Source organism: Benincasa hispida, chromosome 1 (assembly GCF_027475165.1).
Source record: "Benincasa hispida cultivar pf3 chromosome 1, pf3_genome.v1.1, whole genome shotgun sequence".
NCBI classification, from domain to species: domain Eukaryota; kingdom Viridiplantae; phylum Streptophyta; class Magnoliopsida; order Cucurbitales; family Cucurbitaceae; genus Benincasa; species Benincasa hispida.
Window position 1 is genome coordinate 15,774,083 of NC_143478.1, and position 16,056 is coordinate 15,790,138.

The 16,056-nt window shown below is 37.9% G+C and overlaps 1 pseudogene across 1 annotated transcript; it reads right to left on the reverse strand.

Moving 5' to 3' along the window:
* Nucleotides 1-6,416: 6,416 nt before the first annotated feature.
* On the reverse strand, nucleotides 6,417-7,650 carry LOC120069647 (enoyl-CoA delta isomerase 2, peroxisomal pseudogene; annotated as a pseudogene). Its single transcript, XR_016527255.1, has one exon. The product of XR_016527255.1 is annotated as an enoyl-CoA delta isomerase 2, peroxisomal pseudogene (transcript).
* Nucleotides 7,651-16,056: the final 8,406 nt, after the last annotated feature.

The window sequence follows — 16,056 nt, forward strand, 5'->3', positions numbered from 1 at the left end:
AGACCACCTGACCAAACCGACCAAAGGGACTTGACTTATTCGAACCGAATGATAGCGGCTTCAAACTTAGCCTATCACCAGTAGCGTCGCTGCTTGATCGGTGGGGAGGAGCATCTCAAAGTATGGGGCAAAGGATTAAGTGCTTTGACTTTGTCTCCTGGGATCCACCACGGGTTGGGTTTGAGAGCCGTGTGATGGGTGACTATCTAGCACGGTTTGGAGAGCACTTTTAGTCTGTGTTGGTGAATAGAAGCCCCCCCATCAAGAAAAAAGCGGCTCTTCCCACGGCGGAGTTGCCATTGACTCTATATATTATTATGGTGAATCACTGTATCAAGATGTCAATCTGAGATCTTATTTCGGTTCGATACGTCCACCTACGAGACTCACCTTTGGCTTTTGTTGCGATAGGTGTATTATTTTACATTTTCCCAAAAGAACATTCATTCATTTCTTTCTTCCTCGTTGACCACGACGACTGAAACGACGCGTAAAATCCAAACCCGGAAAGGAGAATGGTCGGTGGTGGGCATTTGGGAAAGTCGGGCCAATCGGATGTCTTCATTCAAGCGACGATACAGAAGAAGAACGAAACGAAGTGAGAGGCCGAGAGGCAAAGAAAAGAGTCGAGTCGATCAGGATCGATGACCGGGAAAAGCAAAACGAAATTCGGATTTGGCCGAAAAAGAAGCAATGCTATGGATACCATGACCGATCACCATCGATAAAGAAGAATCTTTCTAAATTACTTCGCGTCAGTGGCGGGGCCTTCAAGCATTCGAAATATGCTGGAGTTGTAAATGACATAGCGTTCCTGATAGAAAATGATGACTCCTTCAGAAAAACGAAGTTATTCAAGTTCTTTTTCCCAAAGAAGTCCCGCTACAACGGCCCAACGAGTCATCTACTTAAAAGAACCCTCCCCGCAGTGCGCCCCTCCTTGAATTATTCGGTCATGCAATACTTATTGAATATAAAGAACAAAATGCATTTTGACCCCGTCGTAGTTCTCAATCATTTCGTGGCATTGGGTGTGGCTGAACCATCTATGATGGGGGGAGCGAATACACAGGGAAGAAGCTTAGATAAGAGAATACGTTCTCGCATCGCTTTTTTTGTAGAAAGCTCGACCAGTGAGAAATAGCCGAAGCCAAAAAGAGGCTGACCCACTTCATTCGCCAAGCGAATGATCTTCGTTTCGCGGGAACAACAAAAACAACCATCTCGCTCTTTCCTTTCTTCGGTGCTACCTTTTTCTTTCCAAGGGATGGGGTTGGGATGTATAAAAACCTTTTTTTTTAGGATACCCGAGAACAACTCCTAGGTCAATTAAGGATCAAATGTTGGAACCTCATGGGTAAGGATAAGGTAATAGAATTGATAGAGAAATTCATAGACCTAGGTGGGATAGGAGAATTGATAAAGGGAATATAGATGATGATAGAGATCATACGGAGAAATAGAAGAATTCCGTATGGGTATAACTCTTATTTGAACGAAGTGAAAAAAATACGATCTTTGTTGTCTAATAGAACAAAGACTAATACCTTAATTGAGTCAGTCAAGATCAAATCTGTTTATCAAAGTGCTTCTCTGATTGCTCAAGACATCTCTTTGAAACTGAGAAACAAAACAAGATCATTTCGTTCCATTTTTAGTCAAATAGTGAAAGATATTCCATTAGTAATGAAAAAAGGGGTTGAGAGGATCCGTATATGTTGTTCAGGTCGATCAGAAGGCTCGAAAATAGCTAGAACTGAATGCGGCGACCTAGATAGGTCAAATTTTGAACCCTCAACCTTCCTTTCATTTGTACGTCGAACTTTGAACCCTTGACCTTGCCTTTCCTAATATTATTATTGAGTTTGTTTAATTATCATTTCGGAGACCTTCCTCTATCAAAAGATCATATTTCTAAATTTTCATAAGATCCCCCTGGAATTCCTTTCAAAGCTTGTTGAATAATTTTTAGGGATTCTGTCATCTCAGCAAGTCTTACTAAATAACGAGCTAATGAATCTCCTTCTTTTTGCCACTGAAATTCCCAATCAAATTTGAGAGAGAGATTTTGAGAGAGCGAGATTTTGAGCGAGAGCGAAATAGCGAGAATTTGATAGAGAGCGAGAATACCGTACAAATTTCCCCTCTTTTTTTCCTTTTTAATTATTACACATTCCACCTTCTTCTTTCTAATCCTTTCTTCTTCTTCTTCTTTTTTAATTTTTTAATTTTCCATTTTATAAAAACAATTTCTAAAAATATTTTATTATTTTATTTAAACTCTAAAAAGAATAAATTAAAAAAATAATAACTCATAAAAATAAAAAAAATGTAAATTAAATATCTCATTTATATAAAAATAATTACAAAAATCAATGTGTCCCACAAGGCAGACGTCGTCGATTTCGAGCTGGTTTCGTCGTCGACTTTGAACTTGAGGTTGCTCGGGTTCTTCTTGATGTTGCTCTGGCACCACTGCAGGTGCTTCATAATATAAATATTCATTATGCTCTCCAATACCCCGACCATGTCCATGCATGTATGAAGACGAAGGACCAGCCTCTGAGTCATAATGTCATGAACCAAATGCTGGCATCACCATCATCGGACTAACATAATCAGTTTGACTCTACGTCTGCGTCATAGGGGACAACTCTTCCATATTATGTGCAACCTCATCAAACTCATCCTCTTCCCGAACAGGTCCTCTACGTCTAGGAGCTGGTGGAGGAACAATAGGTATATCGTACATATAATGAATTTCCTCCATATAGCTTTGGTTGTCACTATATATAGCAAGAACCTGGTTCGGATCATTCGCAACCTCACGGAGTCTACTGTTGTTCGATCTTTGTGAATTATAAAACAATTAGACAATATTTAAAATAAATTTAAATTAAAAAAATTAGATAATATTCATTCATTTACCAGATGACCCACAACTGCTCCCGGAAGAGTGACGTAGCGCCTTGTGATATTATTATACCAATGAATATATTCTGGAGTGACATCTGTGTCAAACTATTCAAGAGAAACTCCCACTGCAATAAACCTTGCACGATAGTGCCATCGCAGTACCAAATGTGCAACATTTTCGGACCAATCTTCAGTCCTTAGTCAATATCATGCAGTACGAGTTCAGTATTATAAGGGATGGGACATCCTGCTGAAAACCGAATTGTCTCATCACCTTGTCAGGAAGATGCCACTCACCAATGTGAAAACATATGAGAGGACTCATCGTCCACCATATGTTTTGACCATTCGTACAAAAATTAGGCAAAATATGCATAATAATTTTGTATGGCTTCGAATAACCTGAAACACAAAATATTATGTTTGAGAATATTAAAGACAAATACAATAAAAATGTGAATAAAATAATAAATTAGGTTTAGTGTAATGTACCTGTTCAGGTTGAAGCAGATCAAACATGTATCTATACTGGTTGACTACATATGTGGCTGTCCTAGTCACACAAAATTTGTCTCTCCACCTAAATTTTTAAATTGATAATTTAGAATTTAAATTAACTAGATCAGTGATATAAAAATTAAATTGAGTTAACACAACATACCGAGAACCGTAGGCTCGTCCAACTAACTGATATTTCTCAACGTCTGCAAGATATTTCTCCAGTAGTACGATCTCGCCATACAACATATGATCGATGAATGGACTGGTCGTACAAAACATCGGGATCAACAGGTCCTGGGTTTAAAGCCATGATTTGGAAAAAAAAATTAAAATTGACTATAATTGAATAGTAGAGAAAAGTGTGAGGGTAAAGAATAATGTAAAAAACTCACGTATTTGAAGAATGTTATCTTCTTTTCTCGGAAAACTCATACTCCAATGCATCCCTTATTTCTTCTCTTCTTTTCTCGAAATAGTTCACGCATTTGAAGAATGTTATCTGAGCAATAACATTTATAGGCAATATTTGAGCTCTTTTGAGGACTCCATTTATGCACTCTGATAGATTTGTCGTCATCTACCCATATCTGAATCCTTCATCATGTGCTCGAGTCCATTACTCTAAACTAATGTTGTCAAAAAAACTCAGACAGGTCCGATTTATTCCTTTGGTATCTTCAATTGCTTTGTTGAACTTTCGAATTTGAAATTGACATCCGACACGATAAACATAATTTTTCAATGAATTAAATTTATACTTTCTATTGAAGTTGCTGACGATATGTCGTAAGCAGAAACAATGGTGACATTTCGGTCCCGTCCAACCATTTGTTGGGTTGTTCACTGCTATAATTATACCAGCATGTCGATCTGAAATTAAACACACCTCTTCGTGTGTTACAATTTCTCTCAGGTGTTTCATACTTAGTGATCTCGAACAAGCCATCATACCGAGCGGTACTGTTCATGTAACAAGTGGCAAGCATTCGGCATTCCATGCTCGCATTTTATGGCCGTTTGCTCACATTTTAACATGAACTACGAAGATTTTATTGAGGACTACTACAAATTGTCAACGTGTGCTGAATGTTACTCTCCTCAATTTCAACCTGTACCGCATGAAGATTACTGGATCATGCACCCTAATATGCCCGTCTTACATCCTGATCCATTGTTGTTGAGAAGACCTGGTAGACCGAAAAGTTCATGTGTTCACAACGAGATGGATTGGACAGAACCAGCCATTCGACAACGATGTGGATTTTGTAACCAGTTAGGACATAATCGAAGGAAGTGTCCTTCGTTACTAAGACGGGCTCCAAATAGTTAGGGATTGAATAATAAATAATTTTTTTATTATATATTCATTTTATTGTATATTCAATTTTTTTATTATAATTTATTGTATATTCAATTTTTTTTTTTTTATAATAATCTACTGTATATTCAATTTTTTTTGTAATCAATAAAGTTTTACATTATAATAATCTAATATATTCAATTTATAGTATAATAATCTAATATATTCAATTTATTCAATTTATTGTCTAACGATTATTCAATTATAGTATAATAATCTAATATATTCAATTTGTTGTCTAATGATTATTCAATTATAGTATAATAATCTAATATATTCAATTATAGTATGATTATTAACTCTTTTTTTCTCTTTTTTTATATATATTTCTATGGAAAGTTCAAATAAAGTGAAGACTATCGCTCTCTCCTAAGATCTCACTCTTTCAATCTCGCTCTCTCCTTTGCTCTCTCACTCTCGCTCTCTCAGTATCACTCTATCCTAAGATCTCGCTCTTGCTCTTTCCTAAGATCTCTCTCTCACTCTCGCTCTCTCTCAATATCTCGCTCTCTCTGTTATTATTGTTATTTTTCTATTAATGATTACTAGCTTTCATTTCTTCTGGAACAATCACAAACACTTTTTTTTATTATGGATCTACTACCAGAAACTCAATGCGTAATCTTAGCATTCAATGTGTATTCCTGAATAATCTCATTTTTCAATTATTCAACCATTTCATTTTACCAAGTTCAATGTTAGTCAGATTAGTCAATATAAACTAAATCTCGCTCTCTCCAACATTCTCGCTTTGAATCTCGCTCTCTCCTAAAATCTCGCTTTGAATCTCGCTCTCTCTTAAAATCTCGTTCAACATTTCGCTCTCTCCTACTATCTCGCTTTGAATCTCGCTCTCTCCTTAATCTGCTTCAGCCCACTTATCTCCTTAATTGCTTTGAAGTTTCGACATGTGTGTAACCTTTGACAACCTAATATACAAAATTTTGTTCGTAGACAAAGCTAATTCAGAATTGTCTTTCATTCCAAGGCATAACTTGTATCCATGTGTTTCATATTTGCCTGGAGTTCGCTCCCAGAAATATAGCCATCCCCACCCCTCACGTCAATCCCACAAGTCTCCGTCTAATTCGAAATGATAACAAAATGCATAGGTTGTTAGAAGAACTCAAGTACACAGATACATATAGTATACCATCTCATTACTTTATGAGGAAAAAGAAAAGTAATAAACCTACAATCTCGAGGGTGGATGTGTGTCGAAACTTCAACCTTCGACAACCTAAGCAAGATTTCCCTTGTCGAGGGTTAAAGTTTCGGCCTATGTATTGTTTCCAAGTTTTTCTTTGTTCGTTGAGTTCTTAACATTCGACCTCCACATTAGTCGAGTTCTCAACGTTCGACCTCTAACCTCGAACTCCCAAAACAACAATATTTCTCTAATAAGTTTCAAAACAACAGTATTTCTCTAATAAATTTTGAAAAAGTTTTGAAAACAACAATATTAATATTAAAGGTCAAAACTGAAAATGTACTGTTTTGATATTGAAAATAAATTAAGATCTTATTCAATTTAACTAGAGTTTATTTTAGGTTATGTGTATACAGCTAAATATGGTTAGGCACAGAATTTAAATTCTCGAGAACAGAAAAAAAAAAAAAAAAAAAAAAACACCCAAGATGGTAGCCGGCTGGGGCCGGGCAAGATGGATATTTTCATAGATGGTAGCCACCTGCCGGCGTCCGGATAAACAATTTTCCGGTGACCCATTAACATAAACTCTTCATCAGAATTTCAGATGACGATAAACGATCGGTACATAGTACACAGACGGCATCAGGAAATTTATTCTAATCTCGAAATTCGTATCGTAAATTAGCATACATGACATATCAACTGAGTTGAACAATCAATTTTCGATACTCATAGCTTGGAAATCGATATGGCCTTCTCCGGCAATCCAAGCAGCCGAGAGATCTCTGGGTAAAGACTTTTCCTAATTTCCGCGTAGGGTTCACCGTTCCAATTTCTCGCCCCCAACTGCTCCCCGAGTCGTACGGCAGCCTCCATGACGCCGTCCTCGCCGTCGTGAGCCGATTCCACGATCCCCATCCTCACCGCCGCTTCGCCTTTCACTTTCATTCCCCTCAGGAGCACATTGCGGCGGACGGAACTTGAGCTGATTTTCGATTTAAACAGCGCCACGACGTAATCGGGTAGACTTAGCCCTAGATCTACTTCGCTCATGTACAGAACGCCTCGATCGCTCCTCATGAACAAATAGTCGTGACTGAGGGCTAAAACGAAGCCGCCCGCGGCTGCGTGGCCGGCGATTGCGGCGATGGTGGGCACGGGGAGGGAGAGGAGTTCGGCGACAATGGGCTTAAAAATATGGATCATATGCTTGAGGCGCTCAGCGGCGGCTGAAACAGAGCCGGCGGCTTGAGCCCAGGAGAGATCGAGGCCGTTAGAGAAGAATTTGCCATGGGAAGTAGTGATGAGAACAGAGCCTGGGGAGGCTTGAGACTTGACTTTGGAAAGAGCTTCGAGAATGGAGGCGATGAAGGAGGGGTTGAGGCGGTGGTCGTCGTCGCCGGTCAGAGTTAGGATGAAGAGATTACGTCGCTTCTCGAGTGTGCACATTTTTGGACCTCTACATTCAATCCATTGTCGGTGGTTTCCTCTATTTATGTTCAAATGGAAAATAGCGTTTGATCCAAAATCTTCACTTTAATCAAATTTATCTTTAAATTCAACCCCGATGATTGTCCCAAATTTTATCTTTCAAGTATAAAAACATTCATTCAGTGTTGGGATCTTTATTTTAATTTGGAAGCATTAGAAGCGACATTCTGAACTAAAAAAGTTGTGATAAAATGGAATGGTACTGATACTGAAGTTGCATCTTTTTACATCTTAATTTGCTACTCTATCACATTCCACTGATATTCAAGAAGCTCAAAAAAGAACTGTCTGATTTGTGCACTTTGAGATTCTTCGTGACTTTGTTACTATTGTAAACTGTTTACTTAGTAATCCTAAACAAAATTCTTGTTTGTAGTGAAAAGAAGACTTATATGGGTATATGCAATCTAATAATAGGATGTTTCCTATGAATAAGACCAATAGTTATTTACATCACTCTCCCCTCTATGTATACTGCTTTGATTTAAGACTTATTTTTGCTTCAATCTTGGAGATAAGCTTTAGAATGGCTTACAGGTTGGTGTCCAAGCAGTTTTGGCTATCATATTGTCTACACTAACTGGGTTTGGTATCATCATGAGTGGAAGTTGAATTGTTGTTGAATTTTTATGATGGAGAAGACGATGAGGGCTACCATCAACACAACAGCACCTCGACTCTCACAGAATAGCACAACCGCACGGTCGCCTATAGCTATATTTTCAAATAATTTAAATCATACATCTCATACATAATTAAATTAACAAAATAACAAAGTTGACAAACTATTGGTATTCCTAGAAAATCAAATAAAATCTAAAACCCTAAATTTTAGAATATCCTAAAAAGAAAATGGAAAAAGATAAAAAAAAAAAAAAAAAAAATTGCTTCTATTCAGCAGCGACGAATCCAACCGTTCAAAAGGAGACCCCAAGTGTCTTGAAAATACTGACCAAATTTCAGCACGATCCTACGATTAGAACTATAGTTATCTCCAGTTATCTGCATTGTTTCTCTCCCTTTTTTTCCTTTGTTTTCTCAGGTTCATTTCGTAGCAACTTTTTGCCATGAAAAACATTAACTTAAAGACTCGATTTATAGGAAAAAATACTCATAAATACTGGGTTTTATATTGATATCATAAATTAAGATTATAAATCTAAATGTCAAAAGCCTAAACAATCAACCCACAAACCACAATTAAAATTGCATTTAGTTTAAAAGAAATCCACCATTCTATTATGATTTTGTTTCTAAAAAACCAAAAATCAAAATTGCACAAATTGGTCTCTGATACCAATTGAAATGATCGAATCCCAAGCAGAAGCGTATGATCGCTTTGCAATTTTGTTTTCAATTTTACATTAATAAAATACGGTATAAATAATAACATAATGGATAAAAATATCAAGATTAGCATGCATTTAAGAGAGGAAAAGAGGGAAGAGCTAAATCTTACCTTTGTAAATTCCCAAATCCTTTACAATTCCCTCCGCATCTTCTCTGAAATGTCTCTTGAATGATCAAGGGACACCACCGTAAGTGAAAACTTGTTATTCTCTAAGATCCCAAGAATTGGATGTATGGTCTCCAAGACTTGGAAGAAAAGTAGAATTCTCAATTCAACTTGATTCACAAACATGAGCCATGAAAGACTTATTTATAGAGAGGAGGGGTGAACCCGGTTCTACTCTTTCCTATTCCTACTCTAGTTCTAATTTAATTATTTAGTCCAATAATTAAATAACTATATATAAATCAAATTTAATATATATAATAAATAAATAAACATCACATGTTTATTTATATCTAGTTCTAAAAAATTAATTATTAATTAATCAATTAAACGACTATATCAAATCATATTTTATATAGAATTAATCAACATATAATTATCACATATTTATATGTATATATCTCTTTAATATTTGAATCTTATTTAAATATTTTTCTCTCTTAACTATAGATCACATCAATAATTAACCATATTATATTAATCTCATTAATATGTAATTGATTTGAACAATTCAAATTATTCCTCGTATATATCCTTTAGTGAGCTAACAAGAGGACCTCATGGACCTACAAATTAGTAGCTTCAATGATATAAGATTAATTAATTAAACTTTTTAATCAAATTAATCAATTATCATTAACTACTCGTCATTCCACTAAAGACCGATAGCTGCACTCTTCGCACTTTAGATTTATTTCTGTGTCCACGGAGATAAGCAATCAATAGTGAGTCGACCCTCCACAAATTACTCATAACTATAGCTAGGTCAAAAATACCATTTTACCCCTGTAGTTCCATCTAACTCTTTAAATACCACTGATTCCTCTAATGAACAAACAATTTATAGTTCCACTATAAACTAACACCTATTGGGCTAGTGAGAGGTTGAGGCCTCAATGTTCAAGACCCAGAATCAATTATTAAGGGAACAATGTATCTACTTTCCCTAAGGTCAGGAAAGGATTGAATTTCATATTGTGTAGTTGTGTTCCTAGCTCTCTACTTGGATAAATCCCCAAAATGGTGGACTTGTTGAGTCAGCTAACAAGGCCACCCTCACCCATTCAAATAAAAAGGTTGCCCTCATAGATAGGAATTCACAACTCACTTCGGATTAAGATCAAGTCACATATGGTCATCCTAGTGAAATGCAAGTCTCTTCTAGCAACAATGTTATATAGAGAGACTATTCATTTTGCAGTTCAGTCTTATACAAACTCTTTGTATATAATACTCCCGCTCGCATGTATCCACATGAATGATCAGGATCAAATCATTTGTAGTACTTTACAACAATTGTAACATCTACAAAGCATGTCATATTTGTAGTGTCACCAGGATAAGGTACCTAGCCTTATCCATTTACTACAGACCATTTAGGTTATTACTTAAACATGATTCACCTGTATGTCTCTGCATACATGTTTAAGTTTCATAAAATAACCTTGGATCTTAGTTTATTGGATTGAATTAATGTAGTCTAAACATTAATAAAATACCTCATATTTTATTAGATATATAATTTATCTTTACAAACTACAAGATACACTCGATTAGGGATATTAACTCCAACAACCTCTCATCTATCCTAAAACGAGTGGGATGTACTGTATCAAATACAATACAATGAAAAGGTGGAGTATAAAGTATTAAATACCAAAAATGGGATGTACAATATCAAATACAATACAATAAACTAGGGCATACAATATACCCAACAACATCTCCCACTTGCCATAGATTAAGTGACTCATATCTTGTAGACTCATGCTCTCCAAGTGACTCTTAAAAACTTTAGCCAAGAGAGCCTTTGTAAATGGATCAGCAAATTGTGCTTCGAGACAATCTATGTGAAAATCACATCTTCTCGTTGCAAAATCTCCTTCATGAGATGATACTTGCGCTCTATATGTTTTCCACGTTTGTGACTACGAGGCTCATTGGAGTTTGCTATTGCATCACTGTTATCACAATAAAGGATGATAGGCAAAGTCATGTTTGGAACAACTTCCAAATCTGTTAGAAATTTTTTTAGCCACATAGCTTCCTTAGTAGCTTCACGAGTAGCTACATATTCTATCTCCATTGTGGAATATGCAATGCATCTTTGCTTGATGCTCCGCCATACTATAACTCCTTCATTCAGAGTGAGCACCGATCCTAATATGGATTTCCTTGAATCCTTATTAGTCTGAAAATTAAAGCCAGTGTATCCGGTAAGGATCAAATCTTTAGCACCATACACAAGCATATAGTTTCTCATTCTCCTAAGATACTTGAGAATGGCTTTATCCATTGTTCAGTGATCAAATTTTGGATTTGATTGATATCTACCGACCACTCCCACTGCATGGCAAATATCAGGCCTAGTACATGATAACAGGCAGAAATGCACGTTATTACAGTGCTAAGTTATAAAACAATGTAAGGTTGCGTTGATAAAATATATAAGATTGCGTCCAAAAAGAATTTAAGTTCACAATATTGCGGTCGCATGCGTCCATCGCATGAAAATAGTTAACTTGTGTATTTTTGTGCAGAATATGCATTGACGCAAGGCAGAAAATACGAGCACAAGAAATCAACGATCGAACACAGCGTTACCACAAGGCTTTGCGGTGATTAACGCTCGCAAATATCTGCTTAAGAAGGTTGCCGCATAGAGCCAGCACAACTTGGTGAGCGCATCTGGGTGAAAAACATAATAAATCACTATGGGACAGAAAACTAATGACGGTTGATTCCGAATTAAGTTGACAAGCCGCTAACGAACTACTATAATAAGTATACTCAACTTTTTAGTGACAAATATTCGGCGCATCAAACAGAGAATTAATGGCATCCCATCAGTGTAATCATAAGAGAGAAGAAGCCTTTCACCCATAAGCTCTATAAATACCGAAGGCAACCTTCAGTGAAGGGCTCGTCCAGTTCATCAAGTTCGGCTAGTTAGAAAGTTAGACAGTAGATAATTTTCTTAGCCTTGTTCATAGTTTTTATTTTACTTAGAAGGCGGGGCGAGAGAAGGGAAAAGACGCTAGAAGATCGCTCTAGTCAGCTCGAGAGAGAACTCAGAAGGCGTGAAAAGCAGAGAGAGGGCCAATTCTCGTGAGAGCGAGACTATCTTTTGAGGAGAGTAAAGAAAACAGTGTAAAAGCCTTGGGAAGCAAGAGATTGCTACCAGGCTCTTTATTCTTATTCCGCATTGTTATTTTATTTTTCAAATCTATATCTATAAAATGGAACTTGCTTATCTACACCTGTTCACTCTCTTAAAAGCACGCATGAGTAGCTAAATTTATCGAATGGGTTGAGAAGAACTAAGCTAACATGACCTAGGATCCTCATTGCATGCAATCATCTTGTCTTATGTTGCGCCCAACACCCCTTTATAGCTACTCGAGAGAGAGTCTAAAGAAAGAACCTAAGACTTGAGAGAGCTAGGTTAGAATCTAGACTTAAGAGAGTAAGACTAGATCTGCATAAGCAAGAGATAGGGACTTAGATATAAGCTCTGTTTGCCAACATGCATCGCATGCACCCTAGAGATATGTTATGATATTATGTGTTCGCCTTGTTTGTGTGTGTGTCATTCGTCATCGCATAGATAAGAATAGAGGTTTATGTGTAGGCCCTATAGACTTATCGCATATATCACATGCGTTCTAAAACTAGAAGCCGTAGCATTTGCGTTGAGAGATGATTTTCTATTGTATGTGTGTTGCATGATCGCATAACATGAACACAATCTTAGGAAGTGTTAGTTGGACCCCTTCTCAACCCGTTCCCCACATACTCATCGCATCTTCCGTACCATTAACTCTTTTCTTAACTCTGCCGCATACTCTTATAACCGCATACATCAACCAAAAAAATAAATCTTTGATTTATTGGTTACCGCAAAGTTTTCTTAAAAATTACCACCGCATACCATTTTCCTTAGTCCCTGAGTTCGACCCTGGACTTACCAGAAAATTCAGTAGGATTTATACTTGGATTCTACTGAGAAAACTTGTTGCACAACACATGCCCATCACCGCGATTCATTTCATAAAATCACCACATAAAATAACGCATCAAGGTTTTGGCACCGTTGCCGGGGACTTCGGCAAATCAGTGTGCTAATGGTAATTTTTCTAATTTCTTTGTAGCTCTTAATCTCTGGCAAATGACGACCCAGAGATTGAGAGGACGTTTCGACGAAGACTAAGAGATAACCGCTAACAAAAACCACCAGATAAAGATAATATGGCGGAGCAGCCTAGAAATGGAGCACTAAATGAAAATAATGTCATGGCGAACCCAATCCTACTAGAAAACGATCGCAATAGGTCCATTCGAGACTATGCATCGTCGAACCTCTACGATTTCTCTCTAGGAATCATGAGGCCTGCTCTTGATGGATCTCGATTCAAAATGAAACCGGTGATGCTGTAGATGATCCAGACTGTTGGGCAGTTCGGAGGAAGGCATGGCAAGGACCCGCATGCCCACCTCCGGAGTTTCATAGAAATCTGCAACACTTTTTTTATTCCCAAATATTTCCACCGAAGAAGTTTGACTAACTTTGTTTCCATTTTCTTTGTGTGATCAGGCACGAAAATGGGCGTACTCTCTCGAACCGGGGGAGATTACTTCTTGGGAACAAGTAGTAGAGAAGTTTATGAAGAAATATTTCCCACCAACTGAGAATGCCAAGAGAAAGAAATCAATAACCAATTTTAAGTAGGATATGGACAAATTGCTCAGCGATGCTTGGGCGAGTTTAAGAGGCTGGTAAGGGACTGTCCACACAATGGATTACCAGACTGTATGCAAATGGAGATCTTTTATCACGGATTAAACCCTGCTTCGCAGACCATTGCCAATGCGGCAGCCGCTGGAGGTCTTCTAGACAAAACGTATGATGAGGCCAAAAACATCCTTGATCGCATCTCTAAAAATCACGAGGACTGGAGAAAGAGCGATCAAAGATTGAGAATAAAGGATAATGATGCAAACAATGGTACTATTGCATCACTTCAGAGTCAGATGACTGCGATGATGAACTTGATACAGGGAACCACAATCAACAACCTAACAACGCAAGGTGGGTAAGTTAACGCAATCAACCATACCGCCACAAGGTGTGTTACTTGTGGTGAAGGACACGCAATGGAAGAATGTTCGCAAAACCCACAGTCTATTTATTTTGTGAAGAATAATCCATTCTCTAACACGTACAACCCTGGGTGGAGAAACCACCCCAACTTTGCATGGAAAAATCAACAGCAAAATTTCCAATCAGTAGCGCAAAAAGAAGGGCAACCTGGATTTTTCTCGCGAAATAACGATCAGACGAGCAATCAAGCCAGCAGTTCGCAGGTGCCGCAATCTTCCTCTTTAGAAAGTTTGTTGAAGCAATATATTAAGAAGAACGAAATTGTGCTTCAAAACCAGACGACGTCTATCCGCAACCTGGAACTACAGATGGGTCAGATTGCGAGCGAGCTCAAGAACAGACCGCAAGGGGTCGTGTCGAGTTCAATGGAACTCCTACGCAACCCATGGGGTATGGGTAAAAAGCAGTGTTAAGTGGTGACATTGCGGAGTGGAAAAACTGTGGTAGGGGAAAAGAAGAAGCCTAACCGAACTGCTTCAATTACGCTGAAACCTAAGATTGTGGTGACTCGAGAAGAAGAAGGAGAAAAGGAAACGATAGAGCCAAAGATTGCGTCCACCTCAAAGCCAAAAGAACAGGGGACCGTGAGAGTACAGTTGCCACCTTTCCAACATAGACTTAGAAAGAAGAAGATTGACGAGGTACAGTACCAACGCTTCATGAATATGTTAAAACAATTGCATATTAATATTCCGTTCACTGAAGCGATTGAGGAGATGCCTGCATATGTGAAGTTTCTAAAGGATATGGTGACAAAGAAGAGAGGCACTGGTAAGTTCGCCACGGTGGCTTTGACGCAAAGCTTAAAATCTATAATCCCACCAAAGATGCGCGATCCTGGGAGTTTCACTATACTTTGCTCCATGGGAGGATTGTACATCTGGCAGGCGTTATGTGAGCTTAGATCCAGTATCAACTTGATGCCTCTATCAATTTTTAAGTAGTTAAATGTGGGGCAACTTGCGCCCACGACAGTGACTCTTCAACTAGCTGATAGATCTCTAGTGCATTTAGAGGGAAAGGTGAAGGACGTGGTGGTCATAATCGACAAATTTATATTACTAGCCGACTTCATCATCTTGGACTATGAAGCTGACAAGAATGTGCCCATCATCTTGGGGCGACCATTTTTATCAACCGATTGTTCCCAGATTGATGAGCACAAAGGAGAGATCACCTTGAGTGTGAATGGACAGAAGTTCAAGTTCAACATTATCCGTGCCATGAAATATCCTGACGAAGTAGACATTAATGAATTTGACGATGAAAAGAGTTTGAATGAAGAAGAAAAGCCTGAAGATGAGAACGAAGATGAGGATGCGATCGCATCCATTGTTGCATGCGAAGCGATCATAGAAAAAACAAACAAGGAAGATGAGATGATCGTAATCCAAGAAGAAGAACTGACAGTAAATGAAGAAAGAAAAACAATGCAACCGTCTTTAAAACAACCACCAATAATAGAGCTGAAGACCCTACCTAACCACCTAAAGTATGCGTTCCTAAGGCAGAATGAAAAGCTACCGGTAATCATTTCCTCTGAACTTAATGAAGACCAAGAGAATGCGCTGCTGAGCATTATGAGAAAATATGTGAGAGCGATTGGCTGGACGCTCGTAGACATTTAAGGAATTAGCCCTGCATACTGTATGCATAGAATTTGTCTCGAAGAAAACCACAAGGGATTGATCGAACATCAACGCAGACTCAACCCTACAATCAAAGAAGTTGTAAAGAAGGAGATAATCAAGTGGTTAGGGGCATTATCTATCTAATAGTAGACAGCACGTGGGTCAACCCCGTGTAGTGCATGCCGAAAAAAGGTGGGATGACGGTAGACACTAACGCAAATAATGAGCTGATACTGCAAAGGACCGTCACCGGATGGCGTATTTGTATGGACTACCGCAAGCTGAATGCGGCAACGAAGAAAGATTATTTCCCTTTACCTTTCATTA